The 21,549-nt window shown below is 41.6% G+C and overlaps 1 pseudogene; it reads right to left on the reverse strand.

Annotated features, from left to right (window-relative positions):
- Positions 1–580: 580 nt before the first annotated feature.
- Positions 581–12,980, reverse strand: LOC122672279 (annotated as a pseudogene).
- Positions 12,981–21,549: the final 8,569 nt, after the last annotated feature.

The following is a 21,549-nucleotide window of genomic DNA, read 5'->3' on the forward strand; positions in this document are numbered from 1 at the left end:
ATTTGGATCTGATCGGAATCGGTCAATGGTGAATACAATTCGGAACGAATCAGAATCGGTGCTCAAAAACCCTAGAATCAGTCCTCAAATCCAAAAAAAAAACATAGGGAATGTCTGGGGTTTTGGGTGTGAATCGATCGTGCCAAATCAATGGACATCGGGATCAACCACAGACGATTCACCGATCTGATTCCCCATTCTTAAAACCCTGGTCAGATGAGTCAAACCTAGTCGGACAGAACGTCATTTCCCACACCCGAAACACTCTTGCAAACCAAACAACACACCCCCCTCCCCGCTTTTTTATTACGGGAATCCCTTCAAACAAGGGGGATTATGGGAATCCCCAACCGTTTCCCTCAGTGATAATCACAATAGAATTGTCAAGCCCAGTCTCCTCCCCCTCTTTGAACCAATGTAATAAGTTAGTAAACAATGAGCAGATGGTAAGATTACTATCGGGATTGGTTGTGGGGCTTCCTTATGCCACAAATTTTGCATCTGCCTCGATTATACCTGTATGCATAAGTAAAGTGGACTACCATTTAGAGGAAAATCAAAGGAATATAGATTAAAATTTGATAAACAATGGTCACCACACAAGATTCTTTGAGAACTGAATTCACTGACGCCATTTTGTGCAAACAGATTTAGATTCTATGAACTGAACCATATCTAAAATACAAGGACATCATATATGAATTAAACAGTGTCTCTTATTCTAGATAAACAACTATTCTAGGCAAAAAGAGAAAGCACACCCAAATTTAATTTAAACACATTGCACAAACGCTGACTACAAAAGTCACCACAACATGGACCCATCATAGTGTGGCTCAGGCATGTTACAAATGCCGAAAGAGACCAGTGTCCTAGCTGCAGATCAGCATTTCCACTGAGAAATGATTTACACAAAACCAAGTCGAGATACTTGATCATCGAGTTTCATCCTCGAGGTTGCGGAAACCTGCAGTCAGATCTTCATGTACCTTACTAAATTTTGCCACCAGAGCAGCCTCCCCTTCTGCTGGATCCTCAAATTTCTGAGACCTGTGGTGTGGAAGTGTATTAGTTTAGTTACTATACGCTTCTGACCCTTTAAGTTTCCTACTGTTTACTTACACTAATCGGTAAAAGAGATCTCCCACCTTGTGTTTGATAAGACTGTATGTTATTTTCTGCCCATCCATGCCAGCACCTCGCTCCACGGCGTGCAGAAATCCATCATCAGTAGTGGAACCACAAGGATTTTACATCATTTTAATCATCAATATAGTTACATGCTGTTTTGGACCAGACTGTTTCAGTTACTAATCTGAAATATTTTCATCATAAAATTCTACTAAAATAACATTAAGACTTGTGGCAGTAACCAGATCACATAGTAGACATTGATGCTTAAAACCATCTTATAATTTTCAAAAAATGGAACTGGCTTCCAAAGGATTCAAACTCTCAATGGTACAGGTAACTACACCTCATCACATAGACTAGGATTTAGAGTACTGGTCCTTTCCAGTAGGGAACGAGCTTTTATTTCAGAAGAAAGAGAAAAATTGAATTTCTTTTTGTGGATATAAGTGAAAAGTGTTGGTCCCATAGTAAAAGAAAAAAAAAAAAAAATGGGAATTCAAATGACACAGAAAGACATATCCTGAGGATCAGCAATAATAGATTAATTGTTCACAAACTTCAGAAAGAAGTAGAGGGTCCTACCTGATTGGCCAAATTGGAGAAATGGATAATGTTGCGCATCATCCAAACCGACTTGTAAAATGGGCAAAATTTATCGTATCTGTTACAGCCATGTAAAATAAATAGGTGAGGACATACAAGCAAGGTATAAATAATGTAAGAACTGCATAATATTATCCATGAAGTGAACCCAACAGTTATAAAATTGTAGAGCCTGTTACTTAACCGGGTAAATGGATTCTGGGCAAGGTAGTCCTCCCTCAGAAGTTTAGCAGTCTCCAAGGTAATCTTATCTGTTTCTGCCAAAGCATCTTTGCCCACAAGTTGCAATGTCATAAGCACAGACATAAGCCCAATGGGGAGCTAAAACAATGATAAGAGAAGTACCCTGTCTTATGCTTCAGATACTTGGCCCGGGCAGAGATATTAAGTTATCTGACCATATATTTTGTTTTTCTTGATCAGCAATAAATAAATGTTTATTGAAGAGAATGGAAAACAAGGATACATTAACCACCCCAGGATGAAGAAAAAGGACACTAAAACCACACAGGATATCTAACCATATCTATTTAGCCCCACAAAGATATTAGAGAGACCAAAAATAAACATCCAACCAATGGGCCCTATACCCGGCCTCTTATCATTTCCCTAAATCCAGGAAAAAGAAACTTAATCATCGCACCCCCCCTACAAGAGGTGAAATTCCAGAGTACTTCAAAATCTAAGACTTCAATCTGCTTCATTTTTTGTTTCCTGATAAAAAGCATACTTACAATAATCATTATGTTGGACAGTCAAGTACGATTAGTTTAGTCCAGATTTGTGAGGTCTTTGTGCTTGTTTTCTTTTCAATTCTGTTACTGCCTGGCTGGATTAGGTAAGATGTTACATTTCCAGCATATCTCAACTTCAAGAGAGTCTCCTAGTGGAATAGGTTAATGAAGTGTTTTATTCCATTTAACTGCTGTTTTTTATTATTTTCTTTTGGATAAGATTCTGTAAACAATTCCTATGCTATCCTACTTTAGGTTAAAAGGAACTATAAATACATGTAAGGTTTTATGGCCTATCCATCAATTTGAGAAGTAATATAGTTCAGTTTTTCTGAACTTTTTCCGTTGTGGATTCAATAGTTGCCCCAGTAGGTGAATTCCTTAGTAAAAGTGGATTCACTGCACTGGTTTTGGTGGATTCCAAAATCAGTGCATGTGCACTCCTGCCTTAGTATCCTTCTATCTTTCGATCTCTTATTTAAGTTCACAGGTTAAATTCTGTCAAGTTAGAATACTTAATGCTCGCTGATGAGACCTTTCCATTATGTGACTAAATATAATAATACAAAGAGAATCATGCTCAGAATCATTGAGCATGCCTATGGACTGGCCGTTACAATTGACAGCTTTCCTGTCCTATACAATTACAGGTGTACAAGAAGACAAATACAGTGAATGAATACACTGAGCCTCATGCTGAAGGCATGATATCCTTAACATCCCCCGCAAAGTCAACGTGCACTTGTGGATGTTGAGTTTGGAGCGTAAAGAGTGAAACCGGGTAGTAGATAGTCCCTTGGTAAGGATGTCGGCCAATTGATCTTGAGAGGGAATAAAACGAACACAAAGAGCACCGTTAGAAACACGATCGCGTACAAAATGGAAGTCGATCTCGATGTGCTTGATACGAACATAAAATTAAAGACCAGGTTGGCTGTGAGATATGTGACGCCAATATTATCACACCATAGGATAGGTGGCGAAGATAACGGGAAGCCAAGCTCATGGAGGAGAGACTGGAGCCATGTTAACTCAGCAGTGGCTAAGGCGAGAGCCTGATACTCACTCTCAGTACTAGAACGGGCCACGGTTTACTGTTTGCGAGACTGCCACGATATGAGATTGCGCCCAAGGAAGGCCAAATAGCCACCGGTGGATTTTCGATTGTCAGGGCAGCTTGCCCAGTCAGCATCGGAGTAGGCCGAGAGGATCCAAGGTGAGGAGTGATAAAGTTGAAGACCGTGGAGGATGGTGCCTTTGAGGTATCGCAAGATCCGTTTAATGGATTGCCAATGCAACTCAGTTGGTTGGGCAAGGAACTGACAAGCTTTGTTGACGGCATAAGATATGTCGGGGCGGATAAGCGTAGCATACTGAAGGGCCCCTACAATACTTCGATAGGTTGTAGGATCAGCCAATGGGGCACCCGAGGTTTTAGAAAGACGCTCGGTGGAAGAAATAGGTGTAGAGATGGGTTTAGCACCATCCATGTGAGCCCGAACAAGGAGATCATAAATATATTTCTGTTGGGAGAGTGAGACCCCATCCCTGTTGGGGATCAACTCAATGCCGAGGAAAAAACGTGCTGGGCCTAAGTCTTGGATGGCAAATTCCTTGGCCAATGCAGCAAGCACCGTGGAGATGGCACGCGGACTATTACCGGTGAGTAAAATGTCGTCAACATAAATAAGTATGAAAATGGTAATCTCGCCAGCCCGGTAAGTAAATAGTGAACTGTTAGTTTTAGAACCATTGAAGCCAAGGCAATGAGAAAGCCACTCAACTGCTGAAACCAGGCTCTAGGGGCCTGTTTCAGGCCGTAAAGGGAACGTTGCAATTTGCAGACATGGTTGGGAAATTGTGGGTCTTGAAAGCCCGAGGGTTGTTGCATGTAAATATCGTCGGTGAGGCGGCCATGCAAAAAAACATTGCTTACATCCAATTGTCGTATAGTCCACTGCGAAGACACGGCAATGGACGGAATTGTATGAATGGTGGTCGCCTTAATAACCGGGCTAAAGGTTTCCCAATAGTCCAAACCATGAGATTGGGTGAATCCCTTAGCCACTATGCGTGCCTTGTGGCGATCAACAGTACCATCAGATTTCCTTTTTAATTTAAATATCCATTTGTAACCAATGATAGGTCTGTCCCTGGAGGGGGAGTGAGAATCCATGTGCCATTACTAATTAAGGCGTTGAATTCACTGGTCATAGCAACACGCCATAGGGGATGCTTGGAGGCCTTAGTAAAACAGGTGGGCTCAGCTGGAGCCGAAAGGGAAGCATGAAGAGCAGCTGGAAGGGGATGCTTGGTGGTATGGAAACTGAAAGGAAGTTTAGGAACCCAAGTGCCATCTTTAGACCTGGTGACCATAGGGTGACTGGGAACGGCAGGCTGAGCCGAACTAGAGGTGGAATCCACAGGACTAGGACTAGGTGGAGGAGATGAAGTGGGAGGAGAGGCCGTGGGTGGTTGGGGCACCACGGGATCAGTGGAAACAGATGCGGAAGGAGAGGAAAGAGGTGGAGCATCAGACGAAGGCACATGATCAACACCGGCAGGGGAAGAAGACTGTGGAACAGCAAGTAAAGGAACATGAGAGAGTAGAGGAGTGCTGACCCAAGGAGACTGCGATGACGCAGGAGAGGGAGAGAGGGGAACAACACGTGATGGGAAGCAGCTCTCATCGAAGACCACATGACGAGAGATAAGGACCTTGCCGGTGAGAGGATTGAAGCATTTGTAGCCTTTGTGGTCGGAGGGATACCCGAGGAAGATGCATTGAGCAGAACGGGCCTGAAATTTATGACTATTGAAAGGCCGAAGTAAAGGGTAGCAGGTACAACCGTAGGTTTTGAAATTCTCATAGGAGGGATGACGATGAAACAGCTTATGGAGAGGTGTGTCATGAGAGAGCACCGGAGTTGGAAGGCTGTTAATCAGAAAACAGCAGTCTGAAACGCATGATTCCAGAAGGATAGAGGAAGGCCACTGTGGTGGAGGAGAGTCAGACCGGTCTCGACCACATGGCGGTACTTGCGCTGGGCAGAGCCATTTTGTTCTGAGGTGTGTGGACATGTAATTCGATGGGCAATGCCACAGGAAGAAAGAAAACGAGACAGATTTCTGTACTCCCCTCCCCAGTCAGATTGGAAATATTTGATGGTGGTGCCAAAGAGATTTTCAAACAAAAGATTGAAAAACTGATAAAACATCCGATTTATTTGCTATCGGATACAGCCTTGTAAACTTAGAAAAACCATCTATAAATAAAACATAATATCTATGGCCATTAACAGAGAGAAGGGGAGTAGGGCCCCATAAGTCCGAAAATATAACCTCTAAAGGAGAAGAAATTGCAGTACTAGATGGAAGAAATGGAAATTTATGAGACTTACCCACTTGACAAGACGGACACACCGCAGGAACGAAGGATGAGCTGTAGGGAAGACCAAAGCGAGAGAGGATACGATCGACGGTCTGGAGAAAAGGATGGCCCCAGCGTGAGTGCCATTGAGTCAAAGAAGAGCAAACAGCAGACAGAGCAGTGGGTGACTTGCATGGCAGAGAGAGGGGAAGCTGATATAAGCCATCCTTAGTAGTGCCTGTTAGAAGGACCTTCCCCGATCAGTGATCCTTAATGGAAAAAGAGGAGTCAGAAAACTCAAAAGTAACATGATTATCAGCAGCAAATTGGCGAACAGAGAGAAGATTAGCTCGTATAGCAGGTACATGAAGAATGTTGTTGAACTTAAAGGAATGAGAATCATGTGTAAGAGTAGAAGAACCAGAGTGACGAATACTCAGACCTGTGCCATTCCCAACACAAACCGATTCGCCACCGTGATACTCCGATGGAGCAGAAATGGTCTGAAGATCCGGTGTGATGTGATGACTGGCCCCAGTATCAGGGTACCAAAGTTGAGAACCAGGAGCTGTACCAATCACATTGGCCTGAGGAGTTGGAGAGGAGAAGCGCTGATAGCAAGTGGAAGCAAGGTGGCCGAAGCAATTGCAAATTTGACAGGTAGCGCCACGGGCTGACTGATGCGCAGGGGGGGGTGGAGCCAGAGGTAGGACGACCACCATTACCGGAGTAAGAACGGCCACGACCACGACGATAAGAAGCAGGGCGACCAGATTCAGCCGTGCGAGGTGTGGGCTCAGTAGAGCGATCAGAGGCACCAACAGATGGAGAGGACTGAGCAGATTGTTTGGAAGCAAGATTAGCAGAAGCAGGACTGATGTTGAGAAGAGAAACAGAGGTGCGTATCTCCTCGGTGAGAAGAAGGCCAAGAAGATCACGCATGGGAAAAAGGTTTGTCACGGATGGTAACAGAGGTGACAAAGGCAGAGTATTCGGTGCTGAGACCACCAAGAATGTAAAGAGCAAGATCATCGTCAGGAACGGGACGGCCGGCAACAGCGAGCTCATCGGAGATGGACTTGACCCTGGCCAGATATTGAGCCATGGAGTCACCACCCTTTTGGAGGTTGTGAAGACTCAGCTTTAACTGCATAACGCGAGTCTGAGAGTGAGAGGCAAACATAGCAGCCAGGTGTTGCCAGACGACAAACGAAGTGGAGAGGCCAACAACTTGAGCAAGAGCACCCTCAGTGAGAGAGGAGAGGATCCAACTGAGAAGGAGTTGATCCTGGCGCTGCCAGAGGGAATAAGCTGGATTCACGGAGGGTGTAGAAGCGACGGTGGAACCCTCGGTGGAAAGAAACTGAGGACAAGGTTTGCTGCCATCGACGAAGCCCATGAGGTCATGGCCCTTAAGCAGGGGAAGAAACTGAGACCTCCAAATAAGATAGTTAGTGGGAGAGATTTTCACAGAAAGAAAATGATGAAGATTGGAATAGCTGGAAGAGCTATTAAGGGAGGGAGCAGTAGACTGAGCAGTGGCTGACGAAATCATGACGAAAAAGGCCAGGAGAAGGGCAGAAAAAACAAAAAGGCCTGGCGCTCTGGATACCAAGTTAGAACACTTAACGCTCGCTGATGAGACCTTTCCATTATGTGACTATATATAATAATACAAAGAGAATCATGCTCAGAATCATTGAGCATGCCTAAGGACTGGCTGTTACAATTGACAGCTTTCCTGTCCTATACAATTACAGGTGTACAAGAAGACAAATACAGTGAATGAATACACTGATGCTCATGCTGAAGGCATGATATCCTTAACATGTCATATACTTCACCCAGTGGCACCCCTGTTTTCTGTTCACTTTCCATTTTATTAGAGTGCGTTTGGTAATGTTCAGAACAGTATTTTGAATAGTTATTTTTGTTCAAAAAGAACAAAAAAACATGAAAAAGTGTTTAGTTTTGCAGTTTATTTTTTTGTTCCTTTAAAATGAATCGGAGGTTATTAACACCCAAAGAACATTAGACGGTCTGTAAAGAACAAGAACGACTAATGAAGGCGTAAAACGAGGAAAACTAATAAAAAGAGCAAAGGCATCTACAACTCTTGGAGAGAAAAAGGGGCTTCACATCAACGAAGAGAAGGGCTTCCGTGCTCAAAGGCATCTGCAAAGGTGAGTTCCAACCGATGTTCTGCAACTCGCTCTCTTTCTCTCTCGCTCTCTTGCTGTCTCTCTCTCTCTCTCTCTGTCTCGCTCTCTCGGTCATCTATGTCCAAATGCATTCTCTGCTACCCTCTCTCTCTCTCTCTCTCTCTCTCTCTCACACACACACACACACACACACACACATGAGTAATGAGTCCTACGCTAGTCTCTCAAAATATGACATTCCTCTCTCGGAGTGTAACAGTTGTTTTGGGGAGGGAGAGAGAGAGAGAGAACCCTTCACTTTCCTCCTTTCTCATTTGAAAAATGAAATCCGCTATACATGTCGCTCTTTCAGGGCATTTGGGGGCTTCAATTCAGTTCTTCTTAGATTTTCGTGAGGAAACTCTCCACTCTCCAGTGCTTAGGGAATAGCACAGGAGTCCCTTCTCAGGCCTGTGTCACACGATGCGCCGTCATAGTCCGAATTTCTCCTGAGAAGTGATGGCATTTCTTCAAAATCATTCTCGAGACCAACATTCTCTCTCTCATATTCTGGTTTTCTATTATGGGTGTGGGTTCTCTATTATTTGATATTTCGGTGTGATCAGCTATTTATGCAGGTATTGATTTGTTGGTTGATCAGCATGAGAATCATTAGTTACAGAGTACTAGGAGGCGGAAATGATTTTTGCTTTGTGTACAGTTTGAAGTTTCAGAAAAGTTTGCAGGATTTTGTCAAATATCACTACATGTGAGAATCACTTGTTAGTTTTCAGATACAATGGGGACTAAAATTTTTATGTTTGTATATTCAATACAACAGCTTCTGAGATAGAATAACCGAAGCTGGTATGTTCTTTAAAATCAGGTTCTTGAATGAATTAGTTCGTTTGTGTAATCATTTTGTCAATAAAATGTAGATTGGTGCACTAGAGACCTTCTCACATCATGGGTCATCAAATGCAGAGGATTCAGTAGCAAAGAAGAGGCCTATTTCTATATAGTTTTTTCTGATTCTGTGGGATTAATTAAGCCATCTGTTGTGGTTGTTTAGAAAGCATTTCTTGAAGGTCCCTAAAAACCACAAATTTGTGGTCATGTCATCAACATTAGGCCTTGAATTTGGACAGAAATGCAAAATTGACTGGAAACATTTGGCTTTGAACATTTCATTACTGTTAAAATCATTCAGGATTTCTACCACAATAACAATAGCAATAACTCTGAAACTTTGTGCATCATTCCAATATCTGTACTTGGAGTGGGAGACCAGGACTAGCAAGTGCTGCTCTGGTTTCACCATCTTCAGCATAGGTTGTGGTATGTGGCACCAAATCAGAGCTGATGATGGGCTCTAAATATTCTGCAGCTGCTCGGTATATATGGACACGTATTCCATCATTATCCTCTGTTCCTTCTTGTATATCATGGTGTTGTATAGTTTTAGTTCTCCTCCTTATATTTTCTTCATTGCAATTGGACAATTTTTGAATATTGGACTTTGTAGGTTAGTAGTATGAGACAAGTCATGTTTGGTCCTATTTGATAAACAACTCATGCTTGTTTATGCAGCTAGGAGGCAGTGGTGCATTTCATGTAGAAAAACAGGGTTTTGGAGGTTCAAAATGAGTTGATTAGCTACGGTTTTGTGGCATTTACTGCTAGGTGCAATACAAGATCGAGATTTGAATATTTGATGATAACTGAAGGATCGGACTACATATGTTGATGGAATTGGATGTGTTTGAGGGGTTATAATGGCCAGCCATATGGGTCTCATGAGATCGTTTTAAAATAAAAGAGAAACCAATTAGAAAATCCATTATTCACCTCAAAAAGCTTTAACTCAACTATTTCTATGAAATGGGGTCGTGGGTATATAACTTTGATGGATTTTTGAAATCTGACTTTTCTCTATTAATTTTCTTGCTTTAGAATTTTGGAATGTTGTAGATTCAGATTCTTTTCTTAGAAAGCTAGCATACCAAACACAACATGAGATTTGTGGATCTTCACTATATATAATTGTATGAGATATATATCTAGGGTATGGCATGCATGTCCATGTTTAATTGTTGAACAATTGTAAATAGCTAATGTGTATTTGGGTTTAAAACCACCGTGGCATGTATGATCTAATCAATTTCATGCTTTTCATGTCCTCCTTATATATCCGTATATATACTGGAAACTTGCACTCCTCTTACGCCTGCCACATGTGAATGAACAAATTTTAAAGTCAACTTATTTCTACCAATTACCATGTCCTCCTTTTCATGCTTTTCATGTCCTCCTTATATATCTTGATGTATTTCTGTTTTAGACCTTCGCTCATTGCATTCCTCATGTAGAGATTCATGCTACTGTGTCTTTTTTTTGTTGTATTTCTGTTTTGGATCTCTACTTGATGGGTCTTTAGCTCAAATTGGTAGAGCACTTGGAACATGAGCATGTTCCAAGAGGATGGTGGTTCGAGTCCACCAAGGCCCTCTTTATTCAACTGTCCATAGCATAGTTAGTTATGCCACTAATCCACACATGAACCCAATTTTAATGGCATCTTTGAAATTTGACATCTTTTTATACTTACTTTGGTTATGTTAATGAGATATTTCAATTTTATGCTAAGGTTGGTAAGAGAAAAGGATTTTACAAGTCTTTTTTTGGTATAATTGACAAAGAAATGGTATTATTGTAATTAATATCAATAGGGAAGAATAGATTTTACCAAACACCATTTTCGTTCTGAACAGTATTCTTGAGAACGTTACCAAACGGTCATTTTTGGTCTCAGAACGCCGTTCTAGACCAAGAACGCAAAAGAACGTTTCTAGTCAAGAACGGGTGTTCTTTGTTCAGACCGTTACCAAACGCGGCCTTAGTCATATCATACAAAGTTCTGTTCTGTTTGAGCTCAGATTTCATGCTACAGTCCCTGTCATATTGCTCTTTGAAATTCTATTCTCAGATCTGATTCTTTTGTTCGATTAGTACTGTTCTGCAACTTCTATTTACATTCCTAATAACTCTAGCACTCTACTGGATCTCCCTATTCGTATCGATTTGGATCAAATTCTATAGGCTGATTCTGTTAGTAGAATAGACCATTCGATCAAGTTTGATTCTGTTCGAACTGTCTTCAAGTTATAAAGCTTCTCCCAAATTTGGTTGATCTCGTGATCCTTCACGATTCGGTTCTGAATTATCTATCTTAAGTTATAAAGTTTCCCCCAAATCTGGTTGCTGTGATCCTTCTGTGGACTAGTTTTTGCTAAGCTATACTGGCCTAGAGACTAGTTTACATTATAAACTTTTGTTTTGAAACAAGTATATTCATCCAACAAGTAGGGAAGCGTATTTAAAGCAAAATTGACTACATACTTGGACAATTTCATTCAGGTCATCTTCTCTCTGCAACACCTCACGTGCTTTTGTCCTGATTCCGATAAAATCTGAATCAAATTGCTCATAGAAAGACTCCAAGGCCTGGAATGCGGGGAAGGATATGTGAGAATGCCAAACAATCCAATGAAAAAGCAGGGAGCATCATATGCATAGTAGAGTATCTCTTTTAATAATTGATTGTGGAATATGGAACACACTGGAACTTTTAATCACAGACCTGAGAGTATTTTCCTCTGAGCAAGTTTTTTGTCCAGACCGGTTTTTAAACTCACACACACACAAACAAGAGAATATAACGTGGTTCAGCCATTGAAGCCTACATCCACGATCAGAAGCCCCAGTTCCTCTTAGACTCGTGGGGTGATTATGTTACTCTTAAATAGAGGATTACAATAGAGAATTGATACATCAAGATTCCTATGATTTTGCTCCTTTGATTTATCTCCTACTATAGATAGAATATTATCTTGCATAACAAGGAAAGAACATCTTTGTACCGTTGGAATCCTTATTGGATTACCATCGGCAGGAGCGAGTGACGCTGGCGACCTTATTGTTCAACACTCCCCCTCCAAGTTGGAGCGAAGATATCTTCAGGGGTCAACTTGGATAGCATGTTTTGGAACATACCCTTAGGTAGGGCTTTAGTAAAGACATCAGCCAGTTGGTCTTCACTTCTGATATAAGGGGTCTCAATAGTCTTGTCTTGAACCTTTTCTTGAACAAAGTGACAATCTACTTCTATATGTTTGGTCCTCTCATAGAAGACAGGATTGGAAGCGATGTGAGTTGCTGCTTGGTTGTCACAAAATAGTTTCATGGGAGCACTGGAAATTTCAAGCCCTAATTCGCGCAACAACAGATGAAGCCAAACTAACTCACTAGTGGCGGAAGCCATTGCTCTATATTCGGCCTCAAGACTTGATTGGGCAACAACACTTTATTTTTGCTCTTCCATGTAACAAGATTTCCTCCTACGAAAGTACGTAAACCAAAGAGTTGATCTTCTATCAATGGGGTTTCGCCAAATCGGCATCGGCGTATCCCACAATATTGGTTCTTCCATTTCTCTTCATCCAAATACCTCTACCAGGGTAGGATTTGAGATAACATAAAATACGGTCAACCAGCTTCATATGTCCCTCAGTAGAGGCATGCATGAATTGACTAACATAGCTGATAGCATAGGTGATATCAGGTCTAGTAAAGATTCACCTGGTCAATTTTTATTAAAAAAAAATCTCCCGATACCCACCGATTGCGATTGGTGACTTTCAATGCTACTGTAATGTCCTATACTAGCTACAAAGGGAGTATAGTTATTCCCAATCCACCAAACTTCAAGTGGTGTACTAAGTGGAAGGTATTTGAATTATTAAATGAACGCCATTGCACCGAACAATACCGAGGGTCACGGATGTCACAGATCTCGAGAAATCTCCACCTGGAGGAGAAACAAGACCAACAATTGTGACACTACCAAGGCATTCTGGAGAACCAAGGCACTTCACTTTACCTCGCCCGTTCATAGAAAGAGGCTAAATGTGCCGCCGGATAACCACTATCTCGCAGCATTTACGGGGAAAAAGAAAAAGTTCCAACATTAGAGTAAGGCAAGGATATCTAAAGCATTAAGTGCCGGTCAAGTAGCTAGAAGTATAAGAAGAATTATCAAAATAAATAATTTTAAGAATGGCTAAGCAAAATTAAAATGAGTAGTGCACCTAAGATCGTAAAAAACACAACCATACTTTCACGATTCAGATATTATTCAAGCAATTATGGCCAAATTAGAATGCCCACTAGTTAATAATTCTTTTGGGAATTGCCTTGACTTTCAAAATCTGAATCAACATTAATAACACGTTTAGACTTTAATCTTTGCTTATATGCTATCAAAGCCGAATTGTGATTCGAATGGTTGTATTTTTCAATCTATGAGTCACATCGCAGTGGGTCCTGCTATCCATCTTCCTGACAGTATATAGGGAATCCTGTTCAAAGTATTCTCATTGACCCCACCGAGTAGAGTGATGCTCCACAGTGTTCCTGGTTGCCTGGTCGGGGTTCCTGTCCTTCAATCAAAACTCCACCAAAGGTGGTTTGACAACTTTCTTACTCTTGAGTCCGGTTGACTCTAAACGAGTAAGGTGTGTTTACATTTTCCTAGACTGTACTTAGGTTTTGTAAGAGATTCTCTTATCCTTAAAAGATTGTGGGATTCTCGTTATCCTTAAAAGATTGTAGGTTCTTCTTATCCTGGTAAAAAAATTTTAAAGGTGTTTTCCCACTATTGTACTAAAAGAGAAAGATTAGTGGAATTCTCTCAAGGTTGAGAGGAGTGGGCGAGACTCAAGGTTGAGTTGAACCACTATAAATGCTTATGTTTCTCTTGTTTTAATTTGCTTTGAATTACATTGTCTTGAAACTCAGGTATATTTTTAAAAAAAATAAAAATTCCACTAAGGTACCCCCTAGGTTATCCAACACTTGGTATTAAAGCGAGAGCTCACTTTAACAGTCTAATGTCACACCCCAAACCACCCCTGGGAGGATTAGGTAGGTGACCCAAATTGCACGATAGAAATCCGCCAAACCCAGAGGATCCAGAAGCTGTTAATATCATTCCCAAATACACACACACACACACCCATAATGATGGATAAGAATTTAAATACAGAGTGCAGCGGAAACTAATATTTACATTAACTATCAAGTTTCGATACACACACCATCTCATCACTTGTTACACATACACCACCAACCGGGCAGTCATTACACCTCCAACCAATAGCTTCATAAAATAAAGAAGGGGTAAGACAACAGAAGCCCCACACAAGCAATACAAAAGGGAAAGTTAGTAGATCCCTATCTACAACAAAAGAATTCCCTAGGTTAGATGAGGTAAGCTGCTCGCCCTTCATGGGTCATCTTCAACTGTCACCGTAATCACCCATACTAGAGGGATAACCTTCGACCAGATCCACACCCACACTGTCATAATCAACATCACCCTCCTGCTCAAGATGAGACTCCCAGTCATCATAACGTCCACCTGCAATATCATCTAAAAAGAGCTATACAAGAGTGTGAGCTCCACCGAGCCCGTGAATGAAATACAAACCATGTATGCACATGCAAGCACAACCAAATGAGTCCTATATGAAATGAGGTTCTTTATCATTATTAAGCCACCTAGCGTCACAACTAAGGCAGGTAAAAGTGCTACTACAATCCCCAATACATGTATCCCTGGTACGGGCTTCTAACCCCTTCCCGCGATACACCAATTGAGTTGTCAGAGAAGACCGGTTGGCTCCAGCATTCTCTCCATGGTCAGCCCGACCAGCCCTCTAAGATTAGCCTGTGATACCAACTTACTAGAAGATGGATACCCAGCCTAGTAGATACCTTTTTGGTATAAGTTCTCTTACAGACATCCAACACCTTAACCCCTGTTGGCAAGGGTTCATAGCACGGGTCCTAGGCCTACGGTGCTGATTCAACAAGCTAGAATTATTTTAGACCTAGAACAGTAACATGGACGTTTCACCGGACGTTGGTCAAACGCCCAGATGCATCATCCACCCATGTTGGACACGGGTTTTCTTGCTCATAACCTAGTTTTGGTTGTTGAATTCTTCCCATCTTTGAATTGGGATGATTTCAGAGGGTAGCGTAGCTTATAATTAAGCTAATACAATGGTTTTGGGGATTTCTAAACTGGATTTACCCATTGGTTGATGGGTTGGGTTCAAATACCAAGCAAATCAAGCCAGCAAGGTTGAGATCAAATATGCACCTCTCAAACTTCTATAATTCACACAATTGAGACATGTATAAGCATTACAGCCAAGATCCTAAGCCCTAGCATGCAAAACACATCATGCATGCAGAGATCCATGCTCCTAGCTCATCATCTATGAGTTACATGCATGATCAGGCATGAGATCTAACTAGAGGCATGGCTGGAATTCAAGATATATATATTATCAAGCTGAAACAAGTGTAGAATCACATAAACTTCCTAGAACTAGGCATGCATGGATGATCCAAGATGTCCTGGAGCTCCAGGTGGTGATTCCATATAAAATCCTACAGAGATAGGCTATATGGCTATGATTCTTGGGTTCAAAATCAAAGAACATGTTTGAGTTAGGAGCATGGATTTTTTTTTTCCTTCTGTTCATTGATTATTAATATTTATGGGATGGGAAAGAAACTCGAATCGACCTTTTCTGTTGCGCATTCGAGTTAGGGATGGATCCCCCTTGCCATGTGATGGACTAGGGATGAGTTACTTCGTCCCTACTGTGATAATAAATTTTATGGGACACATGAGGGAAGGAGAAACCCTAACAGGGATGCACCAGGGTTCCCATGGGCGACCATGGGAAGCCTTAAAATTTAAATGGGGCACCCATGGGACACCATGGGCTAACCCAGGGCGTGCAAAACCTTAAGGATAAATATCTTGGTCTCCCCAGGGAACCATGGTTTGATCTCTGGACCGTTGTTTGGCCAACATTGTGGTATCAGAGCCACCTTTCCCACCCATGAATATTAGATAATTAATAGTTTAATATAATTATCATGAGTGGGATGCAAGTTGGCACATGGGTGGTTAGAATATGGTTGTTGTAACAACCTTCCCATGTGCACATGGGTAGTTACAAGGTTGTTAGTGTAACAACCTACCCATGTGATGATGGATTTGGTTTGTTTTATTTATTCCAATTATTAAAGCATGTATCCAATTAGGTTGTGATTATTAATTTTTAATTTTAAAATTTTTTAATCATATTCTATATGCGGGGGGGAGCGCATGCTGCCAAGCCTCTGCGCACGCCTACCCCCATGAACCTACCCTTGTGCGCATCCCCTTGAGTGGGCTGCGGCCCGCAGTTCTTGTTCGTGGGCTTTAGCCTACAAAGTGCAGCCGCCAAGGCTCTCGTCCGTGGGCCTTGTGCCTATGGGCTGCGCAGGGAGTGCTTGCAGCCTGCGCAAGTGGGCTGCATGCACCCCCCTTGTTTTCCCTCCAGTTTAACAATAAAAATTTAAAAAAAACAGATTTTTCAAAACAGAATTTTATTATTTTGTTTGGTTTTTGGAGGATGATGATGGGTGAAGAGATTCCATCTTTACCCACTTGCAATTAAAATGCGATTTTTATTTTATGGGCTTGGATACATGTTATCACATACGATGTGGTGGTTCAATAATTGAAGGAATCCATGTTTTAATTTTTGGTTTACTTGCTTTAATGCCCATGCATGAAATTATATTATGATGTGATTATGGGAATGACATTCTAATAAATGGATGGATTGTTTATGTATGTTATACATGGGGTTATGGGTGGATGTGATGCTTCTCTCTCTTTCTCTCTCTCCCCCTATCTTTTTTATAAACAAATGTACTCCACCCCATGGGCAGCCCAAATGGTGGGTTGGTTTCTTCATGCGGGATTTCTTTATTATTATGGAAAGGAAAGTGTACAGAATTTTTTCTAGGTTTTCATTGTAATTTTAGAGGAGTTAGGACTCCCAGGGCATGTTGATGGTGATCCACATATGGTGCTCAAAGCTTATGGAGATGCAAGTCACCTACTTTAAAGACGTAATCGGGTGGAGGAGATGATCGAGGCGTTGGATTCATGGCATGATAAATGCACCCAAAGTTATTAGTTTTATTTTTATTGGGAGGGTTCTTTAATTGATTCTGATAAAAATGCCGCCATCCCATAATCACTTTTAATTAATGTTGATTAATTATGTTGTTTAAATCTATCCATGTATATGAGAGTTAATTAATCCCTCTTTATTCACAATACATGTATGATATGGCCTAGTCTTAATTGGTAGACATGTCCATGGCCTCCTATTGAAGATAAATGTAGAAAGTGTGTGACATGACCCCGCATAAGCCAACAGGACATTGCCAGGACCTCTGTCACACATTTATCTATATTTACCTCTATCTAGATATGTTAGGGTATGGATAGTGAGAGGGCACTGCGACAGTGGGCCATCTTTCATGATTCCATGATTCTAACTAATGCAATAGGTAAGTACATGACTTGGGTATATGTCAGCCGATAGGATCTAGACATGACACCCATGTGGCCAAAAATATTGGAAGCCCATGAGGTGGACAGCTTAGTCCACAATACATGGTGCGTATAATGACTTCCGACATGGTAAGTTATACATGCAAGGGTTGTAGGTATCCAATTTATCTTTTGGGTTATGAGGAAAACCCAAATCATGAAAGACCATTAATGTGTGTGTGCTCAATTTATTATTTTCAATGGTCATTAATTAGCATGTGGTTATTTACTTGTGCATGTGTAGATTAATATACGATGGCTACCGTTAATTCCAATCTGTTAACACTCATTAGCGAATACAAACTTAATGGTACAAACTATGTCGATTGGTACCGGAGCATTAAGTTGCTCCGATCGCGAAGGATCGTACACAATTCTAGATGAACAAGTTCCGCCTCAACCCGACCCGAACGATTTTGAGGCAAATGAAGAGATGCAAGAGTTCCTCATGAGGGATTCCAAGGCATTACTCTATATCCTAGGATCTTTGGAAAAGTCAGTTGTTGTAGACTCAGTCAAGGATATACGCACTGCTGGGGGTAAAATGGATAAGCTTGCTGAATTGTTCAACAGGCAGTTGACACACGCACATTCTGATGCGGTGAGTCAAATCCATAACTCTAAGATGTCCTAGGGGACTCCAGTGATGGATCACGTAATGAAAATGATCAATCTATTTGAAAAATTGGAATCCATGGGGACTGATTTCAGCCTACGATACAAGACTGATGTGATCTTAGCGTCACTCACTTCTGCCTACGCACCTTTTAGGATGTCCTACAGGATGTCCAAGAAGGAGATGGAGCTCACCGAGCTTGCTAATGCGCTAGTAGAGGCTAAAGCGTCCTTAAAAAAGGACAAGGCTGAGGTCAATGCAACTGAGGCAAAGCCTTCTTCAAATGGGAAGAAGAAGAAAAAGGGAAGTAAAAGCAAGACCCTGAAAGCCAAGGGTGGGAAGTCTGGCAATAAAGGTAAAGGTAAGTGTTTCTATTGCAAGAAGGAGGGTCACTGGAAAAGAAACTGTCGTGCTTACCTGACAACTTTGAAAGACAAGAAGCCGGATGAAACAGAGACTGCTAAAGAAGGTACATGTGATGTTCATGTTCTTTATGAGTCTAATTTATCTTTTGAACCGATCAATTCTTGGTTGGTGGATAGTGGATCCATTGTTCACATTTTTTATAATTTGCAGGGGTTCAAGGAGACAAGGAACCTGGAAAGAAATAAAGTGCGTCTTCGGATGGGCACTAGAGCTGAAACCATGGCGTTGGCTGTGGGAACTTTTATTTTAAATTTTAGTTCTGTTAGTTTAGTTTTAAAGGATTGCTATTATGTACCCTCTTTCAAGAGGAAGATAATTTCAGTTTTAAAACTTATTTTGGACGAATATAGTTTTTTCTTTAATTCTAAATTGATTATTCGTTTTAATAATTCCTTTGTGGCATCCGAATATATGCAAAGTGGTTTGTATTTTCTAGATTGTCCTATTAGAACGAATGTTGTTTCAAATGTTGATTTGAAACGAAAAGCAGCTCCAGTGAACTCAACATATCTGTGGCATCTAAGATCGGGTCACATAAATATGGACCAAATCAGTAGATTGGTGAGGGATGAGCCCTTAGAGAGTCTGAGGGTGGAACCATTCTCCACCTGTGAGTCTTGCCTTCAGGGTAATATGACCAAGAAACCCTTTAGCAATAAAGGTGCTAGAGCCACAGATCTGTTGGAGTTTATACACACTGACGTGTGTGAACCCATAAACATACAAGCAAGATATGGGTATGAGTACTTTATCACGTTCACTGATGATTACTCTAGATATGGTTACATATACTTGATGCGTAGGAAATCGGAAGCCTTTGATAAATTCAAAGAATTCAAAGCCGAGGTCGAATGACAGCTCGATAAACGCATCAAGTCCTTACAATCAGATCGTGGAGGGGAATATCTATCGGATGAGTTTAAAGAACATCTCATATCCCAAGGGATAGTTAGTCAGCTAACTAATCCAGGCACACCACAACAAAATGGTGTATCCGAACGACGCAATCGGACCCTATTGGATATGGTCAGGACGATGCTCACTTATAGTGAGTTGCCTCTTTCTTTCTGGGGGTATGCTTTAGAGACGGCGATATATATCCTGAGTAGGGTTCCATCTAAGTCTGTAGCCAAGACACCCTTTGAGTTGTGGAAGGGGCGAAAGCCCAGTATTCAACACCTTAGGGTATGGGGTTGCATAGCACATGTGCAAAAGCAACAGACAGACAAGTTAGAATCCAGGACTTCGAGATGCTATTTCTTAGGCTACCCCAAAGGCACGATAGGCTATTATTTCTATGACCCAGTTGACCAAAAGGTCATTGTAAGTAAACATGTCACATTTTTGGAGGAAGAAATGATGACCCAGAGGTCCGAACCAGTAGTCATAAAAGAGCTATCAGATGGCTCAGAAACCTCACTTCCAGAAGTGAGACCAACTGATATACTCGCTGAAATACCAACACCTAGGGACCCTCGAAGCAGTGGGAGGACTATTAGACCACCCACCAGGCTAACTCTTCTAACCGAAGAGGAAACAGTGGAAGAGTTCCACATGGTATCGGTTGAATCGGATGATGATCCGATGACATACTCTGAGGCTCTAAAGGATGTTGATGCCACTAGGTGGCTGGAAGCAATGCGCTCTGAAATCAATTCGATGCATTCCAACAAGGTCTGGACTCTAGTCGATCTACCACTTGGCGTCAAGTCGATTGGATGTAAATGGATCTTCAAGAGGAAGAAGGGCGCAGATGGAAAGGTCGAGAGATTCAAAGCGAGACTGGTGGCAAAGGGTTATACCCAGAAAGAGGGTATAGACTATGAGGAAACCTTTTCACCAGTAGCGATGATGAAATCCATCAGGATTTTATTGGCTATCGCAGCACACTTTGATTATGAGATCTGGCAGATGGATGTGCATACTGCATTTCTAAATGGGTTCCTTCAAGAGAAAATCTACATGGAACAGCCAGAGGGGTTCTCTTCCTTGGAGGAAGAAAGAAAGGTGTGCAAATTATAGAGGTCCATTTATGGGCTGAAGCAGGCTTCCAAGAGCTGGAACATCAGGTTTGATCAATCAATCAAATCATTTGGTTTTGATCAAAACATGGATGAACCATGCGTTTACAAGAAGATCAGTGGGAGGGCAGTATGTTTTCTTATTTTATACGTAGATAACATATTGCTGATTGGTAACGATGTAGGATTCCTTTCATTAGTAAAACAGTGGTTATCCATAACGTTTTCGATGAAAGACCTTGGTGAAGCTAGCTATATCCTTGGGATCAAACTCGTAAGAGATCGCCAGAAAAGGATGCTAGGCTTGTCACAGGCTACCTATATAGACAAAGTCCTGGCCAGATTTAGTATGGAGAACTCCAAGAGGGGAAGAGTTCCCTTCAAACATGTAGTCAGTCTTTCCAGATCTCGATGTCCTTAGTCTCAGACGGACATTGAAGAGATGAAGAGGATTTCCTATGCCTCAACAGTAGGAAGTCTAATGTACGCTATATTACGCACGAGGCCGGACGTCGGCTATGCAGTAGGTATTGTGAGTCATTACAAGTTTAATGAGTGGAGGTGCCATTGTATAGAGGAGTACAAAATAGAAATCTACAGCCGATCCCTATTTTTATGAACACCTTGCATCATGTGATGCGGCTAATAAGGTGTTTGGGTTAGGAAGTTCCTAACATTTCTGGAGTAGTCCCTGATCTTGTCAAGGGCCCTATTCCCCTGTTATGTGATAATAGAGGGGCCATTGCACAAGCTAAGGAGCCTAGGGCTCATCAGAGGAACAAGCACGTGCAGCGGAAGTATCACCTCATCAGAGAGATTATCTAGCAGAGTGACGTGAGTATCTCCAAAGTGGACACAACTGAAAATGTGTCTGATGCCATAACAAAGGGTTTGTCACCAGGAGTGTTTGAGAAACATATGGAGGGCATGGGTTTAAAATGTATGGGGAATTGGCTTTGATGTAAAAGTGGG

The sequence above is a fragment of the Telopea speciosissima genome, chromosome 8 (genome assembly GCF_018873765.1).
Source record: "Telopea speciosissima isolate NSW1024214 ecotype Mountain lineage chromosome 8, Tspe_v1, whole genome shotgun sequence".
Classification (NCBI taxonomy): Eukaryota; Viridiplantae; Streptophyta; class Magnoliopsida; order Proteales; family Proteaceae; genus Telopea; species Telopea speciosissima.